This window comes from Stegastes partitus, unplaced genomic scaffold (assembly GCF_000690725.1).
Source record: "Stegastes partitus isolate 25-593 unplaced genomic scaffold, Stegastes_partitus-1.0.2 Scaffold199, whole genome shotgun sequence".
NCBI classification, from domain to species: Eukaryota; Metazoa; Chordata; class Actinopteri; family Pomacentridae; genus Stegastes; species Stegastes partitus.
In genome coordinates this window covers 256363-269288 of record NW_007577930.1, presented here as the reverse complement: position 1 = coordinate 269288, position 12926 = coordinate 256363, and positions in this window count along the sequence as shown.

The following is a 12926-nucleotide window of genomic DNA, read 5'->3' as shown; positions in this document are numbered from 1 at the left end:
AACAGCCGGTGGTGGAGAGGAACAAAAGATTCAGAGAGGCTAAGTCTCACTACAAGGAACCTCTTAAGGATTATACTAATTTGTTGATCCTGTTGATATAAAATATTTTTTGGAGCAGCTGTAGGCAATCTAGTCGTGACTCGATAATCCGACACTAAATGTAAAACCTTCTTTTATGTCGGATAGCAAGGCTGTCGGATTGTCAAGACGGAGGTCGAGATACAAGGAGGGCTTGATGCTGGAAGGCTCATTTGTTGTTAATATTTATTGTTTATAGTTGTTATAATAACTAGTGTATTGTTAGAACACTACGCATTGCTGGATTTCAGCCTAATTGAACGGTGCGATGGTGCACATTCCGACCACTTCCACCCCGTCGGAGTGGAAGTGGCCGGAACACACAGGCAGTATTTGGCTGCTGATGTCAGTTTAGTTCGCGGTCACACTTCTGTTTCCACCATTGGCGGTGGCGGGCATCCGTATTAACTTCCACAAACACTGACTTGCTGCTTGTGACGTCGTCGTGTCCTCTTCTGCGCATGCGGGACACTTTTGGGTCGTATGAAGTTCACACAGCAGATCACATACAAGTCGCATTTAATTGGAAATGTGAACAAACTCACAAAAAAACGGATTTCACACAAAAAAAAATAAATCCTCATTGAGCATTAAGTCCTGCAGTCTGAACGTAGCCAATCTGTCAGATTGTTCAGTCAGATAATACGCCATTATCCTGATTTGTGACATAAAATGTCATGTTGGAGTCAGAATCCAAGGCTGTCGGTATGTTAAGGCTGTTTTTAATGGGTTCCGTTAATTTTTCCTAAAAACCTGTTGGATAGCAAGGTTTAGGATTATTAAGGATCTGATTATCGACTCATAAATATCGACTCATCTCTGTGTATGAAAGTAACATATTACATTTTTTTCCCCATTAAAATAATCTTTTCCTACTACAGTGGTTTAGATGTAGCTCCACACTGCTGCTTCCTCTAGAATGTGCAGATCTATGAACTCCTTTCCTCACTGCAGCTGGAGCACACCAGCTCAGCTAAGACTCTGCTCAAACGCTGTAAAACTACTCTACACTACCCACGCTAAGTCATAGCTTCCAAAGGAATTAGCTGGAAACTACTGAACCTGTTGAAACAAAGCGCTACAAAAAAGTACGTCTGTGTGGATTCTCAGTCGTCCAGGTCACGCTGATCCACAGAGCTTCAGCTGAAGACAAGTGGGCTTCTTTTTTTTGGTTCTTGAAGACATCTTACGTCTCATCCAAGAGTCTTCTTCAGAGCAGAAAGCAGCACTAACTTGTGGTACAAATATCCTCTCAGATCAAGTATTTACGCAGGCTTCACAGTCATATATGATTTATATGAAGCCACATTTCCAACAGAAACATCGACACTCCAACATTGTCTTCAGCATTACCATGGTGATGTTTCTGTCATTCCTTCAATTATCAGGTCTCTCTCGATGCAGCTGTGAAAGAACAAAAGCGAACAGATTTCTTCACTCATTAAAGGTCGTTAGTTCATAGTTTATATTAAAACATATCAAAATGAATTAGCCGCTGATTAACTGTTTTCTTTCAGCTTAAACCTGAGACTGATGTAAGCTGGTGTTGACCTCAGCTCTGCGCCGTCGGCCCCTCGGGGCATCAGTGGCATCGGGTCACCCTTTATGACCCCGAGATCGACTGACTGTCAGTTAACCTCCCGTTAACCTCCTCCCTGAACCTCCTTCTACAATTAGAAAACCAAGCATTTCTAGGAAATGATTGTGGCGGTCTCCGGAGGTATGAGGCAGGAGAAAGAGAGAAAACGTGTCGGGTGTTGTGAGCGCACAGCCAAAGTGCATATTTCTTTTGCACTTCCGGAGGCGTGTTGATGTGTGTGTGTGTGTGTGTGTGTTTGGCGTGTGTTCTTCGCAGACGGCATCTGAAGGCGTGTCGTATCAGTCCCGTGTGTGCGGTTTGATTGCCAGCATTGTTCGGAGGTCTGTGGAATGGCAGGGATGCGTCTCACACTCTTCTCTTGGCAGCGACAATGTCAGAGTTCCAATTTGCTTCAGGAAATCAGCAACTCGGGCAACAAAGAGAACTGTGTTGACTTTGAGTGGAGGCAAACAGAGAGTCATGCTGCTGAGGACAGCTGCGCATTAAGCGTTAAATCTGATACAGGCACAATAACACAAGACGAACAGCAGAAAGACTCTGAAATCTGCCTCCAGATAGAAAGAGTGGATGCTGGGATGAAGGCAATGTGATGAAAGCGCTGATATCGTTAGGTGCATGTTTAGCTCTGTCTCTGCTCGTCTTTCTCTATAAGACAGGTAATGAAAGAAGATTGAATGATGGAACTTTTTGTCTCCCTGAACATGTTTTTTGTCCAATAAAACAGGTGGTGTTTAATTACCTGGGATGGATTTAAATGAATTTCAAGGGAATATGTTTAGTCACTTTCTCTGCAGAGAGGATTCATGACAAGATACTAATTTTATATCTTTGTGTTTACCAAGGAAAGGATACCTAGAGGTGGTCGGTCCTGCTTAGTATACAGAGAGGACACAGTGAGTGGGGGCGACAGATTAATGGTTAATACATAATATATATTTTTGTCTATTTATTTATACATCTGTAAGACAGTGGAAGACTTCATGCTACCACATTATGTTGCTGTGATAATAAACAATTCCATCAAACATTAATGACAAGTGACACTGTGACTCTACTGGTCTGCAAAATATTGCTTTTGCTGGAGTTTAAATGAAACACTCAGATACGTGTGTCTTCTTTCTGTACAGAAGCAGCTCTGTGTGAATTCCACCTAAATGTGGAATTAAACATGTATGTAAACTGATGAATCTGAACTTACTTACTGAGCTGTTTTCTAAGACGTTTTAATTTGTAGAACTTTCCTGGGGAGGAGACCAGGCTAGCAGCACCGTATGGCTGTAATTAGACACAGTGTTGCTTTGAGCTTAATGCAGGGGTGTCCAATCCTGGTCCTCGAGGGCCACAGTCCTGCATGTTTTAGATGTTTCTTTTTTCCAGCACACCTGATTCAAATGATCAGCTCATCATCAAGCTCTGCAGAAGCCTGATAATGATCCTGGTCATTTGAATCAGGTGTGTTGGAAGACGGAAACATCTAAAACATGCAGGACTGTGGCCCTCGAGGACCAGGATTAGACACCCCTGGCTTAATGCTACCATCAGCATGGACGCTACAGACGCGTAGCTCCTCCAAGCACCACTCAAAGGACTCTGTTGCATACATGCATGGTGGGTTGTATCGATGTATTTCGAACAATTGCAATTGTAGCATAGTTGCTGATCAAACTATGCAGACACAAATTCTGTGCTGCAGGTCTGCAGACTTGGTGTTTTGACAAAATCGAACTCATGCAGACTCTTGTGTGTCTGAAGACATACATGGAAGCGGCCTTCAACTACTTTCTAGTCGCTTGGAAGAGATCAGTGTCTACGTGTCCACACATGTACACTATGACACCACTTTCAGGAATTTTCTTCTTGGATCAATAAAGTTTTATCTCATATAATCTCACAGTCCTTGTTTCTGCATGGGCACAACGTTTTGGCTGCATGTAGAGAAGTGCAGCATGATCTTTATGGACTTCATGGATTTGGAGAGATGTGGTAAATATAACACTGGCCTTATACTTCCTTCATGTGATGGAAATGTTGGCAGTTTAGGACAACAACTACACATCTTTGGTGTCCACAGCTGTCTTTGAGAGACTCCCCAAGAGGGTATAGTCAAGGCTTTAGTTAGCATGTTAGCATGCTAATATGCTAATTAGCCAAAAGTACAGCTGGGGCTGATTATGATGTATTTAATGTTATGTACTTACAAGTTTTAACTGAATTATTTTTGTGATGTGTGACGTGATATCTGATGCGATTAAAGTCAGAGGATCACCAAAGTTGTTCCAGTTCATGGGAAGAGAAATGTGACTGTCAGTATGTTATGGCACAGTCAGAACCACACATGAGAGTCTCATGGTGACGCTACCAAGGTTGTGTATTAACATTTGACAACTTAGTAGATGTATTCATTCACAATCATAGACTGTATAAAAGATGGACGTAGCTACCGTGACATCACCCGTTGGTTTCTGCACTGAAAAAATGAAGCCAGGGTTTTGCTACTTCCTGGTTGACATCTTGGATTTTTGGAGCCAGTGACGCAAAAATCGTCGGAGGGGGGCGGAGCCATAGGAGCAGCGATTGGTCAGACGGATTGAGAGGCGGGCCCTCTCTGCCCGCCCACATTTACCGCCTTCTGCTCGCTTCATCTGTATGGTCGCTGCCAACTGTCAATCAAGCCAGCCACGCCCCTTGCCCCGCAAAATGTTGACGATTTTTTAAAAATTCAGTTTTGATTTATTTTCAGGCCACCTGATCTCTGGACTTGACCATGAAAACTAGTAAGAAAAAAATCCTGAGCTGGAGGAATGCAGTATTTCGTGATCTGTGATCACTTCTTTTCCAAATCATTTCTATGGGAGCCAGGGCTTTTTGGAGCCAGGACTAGCGGACGTAGTGATATTGCAGGTTTTTGACACTTTCGGGTCGGCTTCATTTTTCAGGGCCGGTTGCTACGTCCATCTTTTTTACCGTCTATGTTTACAATGCATGTGTGATGTCTCTTAAATGCATTTTTCTGCAAGGATCAGCAGTATAAAGAACTTCACTTCCAGGTGACAGGTTCACCTTCTGTTAATTTTCATGCTAAACTAGGCTAATGGCTAATTGCTGCCAGATCAGTACTTAGTGGAAAGACATGGGAGTGGTGTTGATTTCTTCATCATCGTCATCATCTTTAAACAGCAGATAAGCTTTCTGTTACTTCATATTTGTGAGTTATAGGATCCAGATATCTGCAGAAACGTATTTGTGTCAATGAAGTTTGAGGAAAAACTGTGAAAATGCACGATCCCCTATCAATCTAAGTGATGTTTTCAGCAGGTTATCTAATGATGCACAGTGATAGGCAGCTGTTGCTTCTCCACCTTTTCCCCACAATGACCTCACTGTCTGTAACAAAGACCTGACGAGCAAACCCAGCAGCGGCAGCACAGTTAAACTTGAAGAAGTTTGGTGTGGTTGGACGAGGGCAGGCTGATTTCCCCAGACTCACCCAGCTCCACAGAGCTCTGTGGTGGAACAATAACAAATAGAGCGCGAGCCAGTCACACAGGCGGGGAAATTAATTAGGCTGAGGAGGATTCTGGTTACAAATACAGCTGTGGAGGTTGTTTTGACTGCTCAGCGGTTTAGCTGCATTGCGACAGCAAGACGCAGAGCTGGTTACCAGCAAACAACTGGCTGGACTGGGAGATCGCCCGCCTCCTGCTGTTGCAACACTTGTTTTCTCACTCTTACTCCATATTATGATTTATTACTTCTAATTTATTCACCACTGCTTTATTGTCTTACTCATCATTTTCACACTGATGTATCTCCAGCAGAGCATTCCGATTTTGTAATGAGTAAGAATGAAGCACAGAGAAGCATTCATGCAGGATCCTTTCATAATAAACTGTTAGAAAGTAAGCTGTGTGTGTTCAACAGGTCTCACCCGGACTTTAAGACAGTTCATCCTCTGCTACATCCTTGCTTCCACATCTTCCCTTTCAGAGCGGTAACAGGTGGATTCCTATTAGTTTGCCTCGTAGCACCTCCCTGTGGTGTCGTAAGAAATGGAGTTTAAGGCACCACTTTGGTTGTGTTGCCATCTAGAGGTCTTCCACACATCTCACACAATCCTCACACGGTTGGGGATCCAGCTGGTTTGTTATTTAGGGTAAGAAAAGCTGTAAACTCAGAGAAAAAGCCTCAAATCTGACTTTAATGAACAGTGATGACATTGCAGGTCTTCATAATCGTCACCATAATGAACCTAGAACCACTTTAAGAGATGAAAACTCACTCAGCAAAATATATGCAGCTAAATCACAACGCTTTATAAAGACTATTTGAATCTACCTTTAACCTTTTTAAACTGCTTTTCCTTTGCTGTTTATTCATTTCTTTTCTATATGTAAAGCAAGTTGAGCTTCCTCTGGTTTTAAAAGGTGCTGCAGATAACATATAAATGCACCAACCACATGTATTCAATGTGTTCTGCAATATTTTATGCCCTGTTTATTGGGAAATTCATCTTCCAAACTGTATTCCAGTTTTCTGAAGTGTTTTATTAACAGAAAGAGTTAATTTATGTCCTGCTCTGAGCCACTAGAGGGCACTGTAGCGCAGCACAGTGACACTGATTTCAGATTCCCTCGTTTTATTGGCCGCTTATTAGAATGTGCACATTGTCAAAGAAGGCAAGATGCATTTTGCGCCGCTAAAAATTTCAGTATAGAGGATTTTTGGTGACCCTGCGAGCGACGCACAACGATCCAGTCACAGCTGCTCTGATATGATATCAGTAGTCAGAGAAAATCGGTGAAACAATCCTAACTTCAGTGCAAACAACACAAACGCTCGTGGTTTGTGGGCTTGTGTTCACCACTGACCTCTGTGTGTGAGCGTTCCTGTGTGTGCGAGCAGGCTTTTTGAAGAATGCGCATAAACTGTTTTCCTTTTTCTCAGACAAATTGGTTTTGAAAAGCAGACTGGACTCTGTCGAGCTGCTCCCAAGATGATTTTTGTAATGTTTTCCTCGTGAGGCTGCAAAAGGAACGGCTCCAAATACTTTGCAAACGCATTAAAGATGATTTTCTTTCGCCTTTTAATTTTGACCAGCAGGTAATGAAGCTTCCAAAAATAGATGAAAAATACCTTTTGGGGTTCTGTCTGAGGTTTTTATCCTTTAAAGGGCAGTTAGCTCAAACAGGTATGTCCTCAGAGCTGCAGGCCAGTGAATGTGTGTGTGTGTGTGTGTGTGTGTGTGTGTGTGTGTGCATTTTATTATGTAAGAAAGAAAAGAAAACAAGAGTTGGACACAGTGAAGGAGGAGTGTCTCTCCAGCAAATGACCAGAGACCACAGCATGTCAAACAGTGCTGCAGTGTGTGTGTGTGTGTGTGTGTGTGTGTGTGTGTGCGCGTGCAAAGGGGGAGTGGATTACATAATCTGTCGAGGACGAAGAACATGTGGTTTCCATGTAAATAAGCTCATGCCGCAGACTGATGCTGATGAGAAGCGAGACTTTAAATTTATTTACTGCCCAAAAAAAAAAACCTGTGGCTGCCTCAGTGCTGCCGGGGGGTGATGGCTCTGTTAATGCAGCTGTTTAAAGGAGGCAGGAGGTGGGATCCGTTTCTTCTGCTTGGTACATAAACTACAGAGCAAGAAAAGGCTGCTTCATCTGCCTCCTGGTCCATTTAGTAGCTCCCATGAAGCTTTCAGACACGTCACATCGTCTTCATCAGCAGACGGAGGCGCGACGAGTCGAGCTGCCGTCTCACCTAGAAGTCCATTTAGCTGCTGCTCCAGAGCTTTCAGTCAGTGATGGACAGGTGGAGACAAACCTGATTTGATGATGCTCATATTTTCATGAGAAAGATATTTAGAAAGATATTCTGGCTGCTGAATGAAGACACACGTGGTCTCTAAAGGCTGTTTGAGATCAATAAGGCTGTTTAGGACCACTAATCTGCAACAATTCTTCTTCATCAGACAAAAATGTAGATCAGTTTGTGGCTCCAGCCTCTTAAACAGCTGTTGTGTTTCCCCTCTGACGAGCAGCAGACGTGTCGGAACGTCACTTTGTGGAACGTATGCATGGCGCTGTGCATTTTTCTGATGTTTTACAGAAATGTCAAACAGCAAAAATCTGGAGAATGACAGATGGTGAGAGAAACCATTAGGTGCAGCTGTAGCAGTTGTTTCTTGTTTCGCAGAAAGTCGATTTTTAGAAATAAATTCTTTTCATCGCACAGTGTTATCCGGCTCTTCTTGTATCTTATGATTTATGGTGGCTGAGCATCTTGTACAAGCGCTTAAATGGACCAACAGCACCCTGACCTGCTAACAAGCACTTTTTAAACCCCCTACTTAGCATATACACACAGATACTGCAACACATTCCTCCACCAGTGATCTACCGGCGGTTCACTTTTATCAACATGCCACAAGCTGACTGACGTACAGAAAACCCGGAGTGCTCTACTGTTGGATGACTGGAAACCAACCATAACAACGCTGCTATCTCCAGTCTGCTACGTGCTTTATGCCAGACGGAAACTTGGACACTGGCCCGACAGATTTTTCTTTTGCCCCCGGGGCCTCCAAACAGGTTAATCCAGACATGGTTTGGACAGAAGGGTTTAGATTTCTGTATAGATTTATTTATTTGTATTTGTTAGCTTCTTTTCTGATTTCCTGCTTTTAATACAGCCTTTTATTTCAGAATGACAGAAAAGCATCACACAGGAGACTTCAGTGTATGCAGGCAGGTGGCAAAAAGGAAATAGTCACAGTGTTAGACCTCCACATGTCCACCGAAGAGCTTTAGTGCTTCTTTGCATTGATTCTCCAAGTCTCTGTACTCCACTGGAAGGATGAACAACGCTCTTTTAAAACATATTCCCTCATTTGGTGATGGTGAGTGGTGTCCAACAAACTGGTCCAAAATCTCTGAAGTGTTGAGTTGGGTTCAGATCTGGTGGCTGTGGAGGTCATGGGATCATTTTCATGCTCATTGTATCGTTCAGTGACCCATCGTCAGGAACACAGAAGTCAACGTCAGCGCTGTAGGACGTTAGACAAACACATTTGTACATGTACAAGTGTAGCCATCCAAACCCAGAGTACCTTTGTAGGAGTTTTTTGTTTAAAACCACTTTTAACCCTAAAGTAGTGACAGATTTTAGCCTGTACATCACCTGAGCCAGTGGAACATGACATTGTCACTTCTTGACAACTGAACTGATTTTTTCCCTTGGTGTCTAACTATCCTTAGTCTTCTGACATCAATGTTCTTCATTTTACTGAGCATTCGTCTCCTCAGTATGGGCATTTTCTGGATGGGGGGCTTTGTCATCCTGGAAGAGACCACTTCCTTCAAAATAAAAACGTTTCATCATGGGATAAAGGTGATCACTTAAAACAACTGTGTACTGACCTGCAGTGGTCCTTCCCTCTACAGGACCATCAACATGCCCCCCACAACATAACAGAGCCACCAGATCCCCTCACTTTTCAAGGGTTCAGGGATTCTCTTTAATTTGTTTCCCATATGTACTTATGTATTTATACATGGAGCTGCAAGGTCATTCGGTGGTTAGCACCGTCGCCTTGCAACTAGAAGGTCCGTGGTTCGTGTCCCAGTGAAGACGCCAGGGATCGTTCTGCGTGGAGTTTGCATGTTCTCCCCGTGCAGCGTGGGTTCTCTCCGGGTTCTCCGGCTTCCTCCAACAGTCCAAAAACATGTTGAGGTTAATTGTGATTCCAAATTGTCTGTAGGTGTGAATGTGAGTGTGCTTGGTTGTCTGTCTCTAAGTGTAGCCCTGTGATAGACTGGTGACCTGTCCAGGGTGTCTCCTGCCTTCACCCTAAGTCAGCTGGGATAGACTCCAGCCCCCTACGACCCTAGTGAGGATTAAGCGGTGTGATGTATGGACGTTTCCCATATGTACTTACAACAGTATATTTAGCTAGTAGTATTTACCCATTTGGTGACTGTTTTGCAGCTTTCAGTGACATCACATGATCTTCATTAGCAGCTACATCTTCCGTTTCGTCAGTGTTGGCTTCAAAGTTAAACATTTAGCATCCAGTTCAAAATAATAGTAATCACCATGACTTGGGTTGTCACCATAGCAACCTGTGACTTTCTCCAGACTATGCCAGCAGCAGTGGGTGCAAAGCTGACCGCTGCCTCCTCCCTGTGCTCTGGGTTGCAGTTGCTACAGCGACTCTATGAGTCGGTCTGGTCATGTGGGCGTGATGGCAGCCGCCCTGGCTTCAGCCCAAACACCGAGCAGGGACACAAAGAGCGCCCGGCCGAGGGCCTCCCGCCAGGGCTGCTGACTTCTCTGCTGATCCAGAAACGATCCAGAAACGATGCTCCTCCTTGTGCTCCGTCTGCGAACGTCTTCAGACTGCATGTGAAGGAGGAGACGTCTCTGATGTCACTCACTCTGTCATCCATGATGACACGAGGCGCCTCCTCAACCACAATCGCATTAAACCAGTCTGGGAATCACATAATGAAATTTTATTTTTATTTTTTGGACTTTGCATTTATTCATTTAATTGAACAACACTGTTTGCGGGGATTACTTCATTTAAAGGCAGTTATGGATCCCCCGCTTCCTGCCAAACCACCAAAGTAGTATTTCAGCTTAGGCTTGAGCGTTGCATGATGCTGACAAAATATGACATGCTTGGAATTTTTTGCATATAAGATCAACTTTGCTTGAATATTAAATCTAATACATATCTCTGGTCCTCTGTGGGCCACCTCCCACTCACAGACCCCTGACCAGCTCTCTGAATAGACTTCCAGGAATCGAGGCTCATCCACCGCAGAGAGGCTTTTACTGGCACTGTTGCTCCGTTTGGCTCTCGGTTCCTGAAACTATGAGAACTCGCTAATACTCAATAACGTATAAGCGGTGGAACAAATCAGACACAATAAATACCGATGGTCTAATAAGGATTCTTCTGTGTGCGACATTTCACAGCTCCAGTGGTAAACCTGCATACGGCTGACATTCCTGTTATCTACTCAACAACACACTGTTTTAGCCATTAAAAGAAAACTTATTGTCATTTTGGAACATGTACGAGACCTTTCAGTATCTGACATCTGATGGACCAAAAGACACAGTATTACTTGCATCCCTTGCAGACCTGGATATGTGATACGTCGTTGAATCTGTAAATTGTTTTCTTGAAAAATCATTTAGCTGTTTGGTCTATAGATGACATGAGTTGTCTGTTTACTGTCATAGACGATTAAAGAAACCATGAAATATGGCGGCTGGAATCAAAGATTTTGACTTTTTTTCTGGAGAAAGTACTAAAAACTGGTTAATTTATAAAATAGCTTAGTAGTTGACAAATAAGTAATTAATTAATTGTTGCAGCTCTACATCACAGTTTACCCTCAGCATTGTAAAATGAACTGAAATTGCTACTAGAAGTCCTCCTGTGCTGGGTTTAAACGACACCATAGTTTTTACTGTGTCAGATCAAGACATCATGGATTCAAAAATTCCTGCCTTGACTTCACCGAGAGACATAACAGACCCGGTCAACTATAGTTACGGTCATCAGGAAGTAGGTGCCGTGGACTCGTAGATGCAAGAATATCAGAAAACAATGGTGTGCAGTGGCAGAAACCTGGATGCAGGCGAGATGGAATCTCCAAGGTCGGCAGGCAATCACATGACCTCAGTGGTGGACGCTAGCCTTTTCGCCACGAAGTAGCACACAGATTTTAAAATATATGCAAAGTTTCTTATGTAGAAATATATATTTTAAAGTTCATTGTCTCTTAAAGGCTTCATACAATATTCTTTGTGCAATACTCTTGACTGAAGTGGCTGCAGATTGTCTGAAGAGGACAGTTTGAGTTGTCTGACCTTCAATCTGTTTGCCATGTTGCCCGCAAAAAAAAAAAAACCCTCCTTCTTTCGATTGGTTATGGAACACACAAAGCTGTCAGATAATGCAAGAGAAGGTTCAATTACAAAATCTGATAGGCTACTTTTCTTTGAAATGTTTTGGGGCATACAAGCATCAGTTGCTGTCATCTGATACGGGACAAAACGTATAATCACGTCTATCTCAACCTAGTATTTCATGGTGGTTCTGGGTTCTACCATTACTACATAACAAAGTTCTGCATTGTTTGTCGTCAACCATGATACACCACAGGAGATAAAGCCATCAGCTGCTGTATCCATCCCCCATTGTTGATCCTTTTGTCTTTTGCATTAGGCCATTACTAAGCTGATACCTGTGTTCCTACCGCAGTGTGAGTTCTGGGTACAACAGCGTGTCCGTATCATGAGGAAACCATGAACTGGCCATTAGAAGGGATCGCTTTGTGAGGTGCATTATCTTTGGCTGATGTCCGTTGCCCAGGGTTTGAGGCAAAAATAACCATTATATCACCCTGAACTCCAAACAACCTTTGAAAAGTTAAATCTTAATCAATTAAGTCCATTAAAAAAAAGATGTTATAAATCAAACTGTAGCCAAGGATTGGGTCGTGAGGATTGGAGTGTTGAGGAGTTTGTACTTAATGCGACTGTGTATCGGAGGTCAGACAAGGACTGACACATTATAATTAACAGAAACAAATCTAATTTATTCAAAGTGCCTTTTCTAAAAGAACAAAAATTCTATCAAAAAGCCATTTATGTAAATGCTTAATCGCATTTGTTCATCCCTACGCCTCAGTGCTCGACTAATCCTGAGTGTTGCTTACAGTTTTATCTGGAAATCCGATTTAAGAGGATTTCTCGGCAATGCAGAGCCACCCTCCCAACACCCCCAGACTCCCCCTCAGTTTGTTACTACAGCGGAGCTTAACAGAAACTATTCCAAGAAATGGTTCTGATCCTTATTATGGGGTATTTAAAGGTCCTCTTCTCCACACTTTTTGTTGATGTTGGACTTGAAGCACGAGTCCGCAAGTTACGGCAACTTATCGAGGAGCTCATAGGACACAGCGAATGTACGACGTCCTCGCAAAAGGGATAAAATAAAGACAATATAGAAGGCATATTTGACCGTGAAGAGGCTGAGCAGATTTCTGGTGAGCGTCCAGACAGTTAAAACATGCCTGGGATAAATTTAAAGTAAAATCTCATAAAAGATAACGCTCACCAGCCTCTTGTAAAATGTATCGCCCACCTCAGGCCAAGAAAATAATGAGTGTGAACAACAGTTGAAGATTTAATAACTCATGTTTGGTAACTTTATTGTGTTTTTTTTTT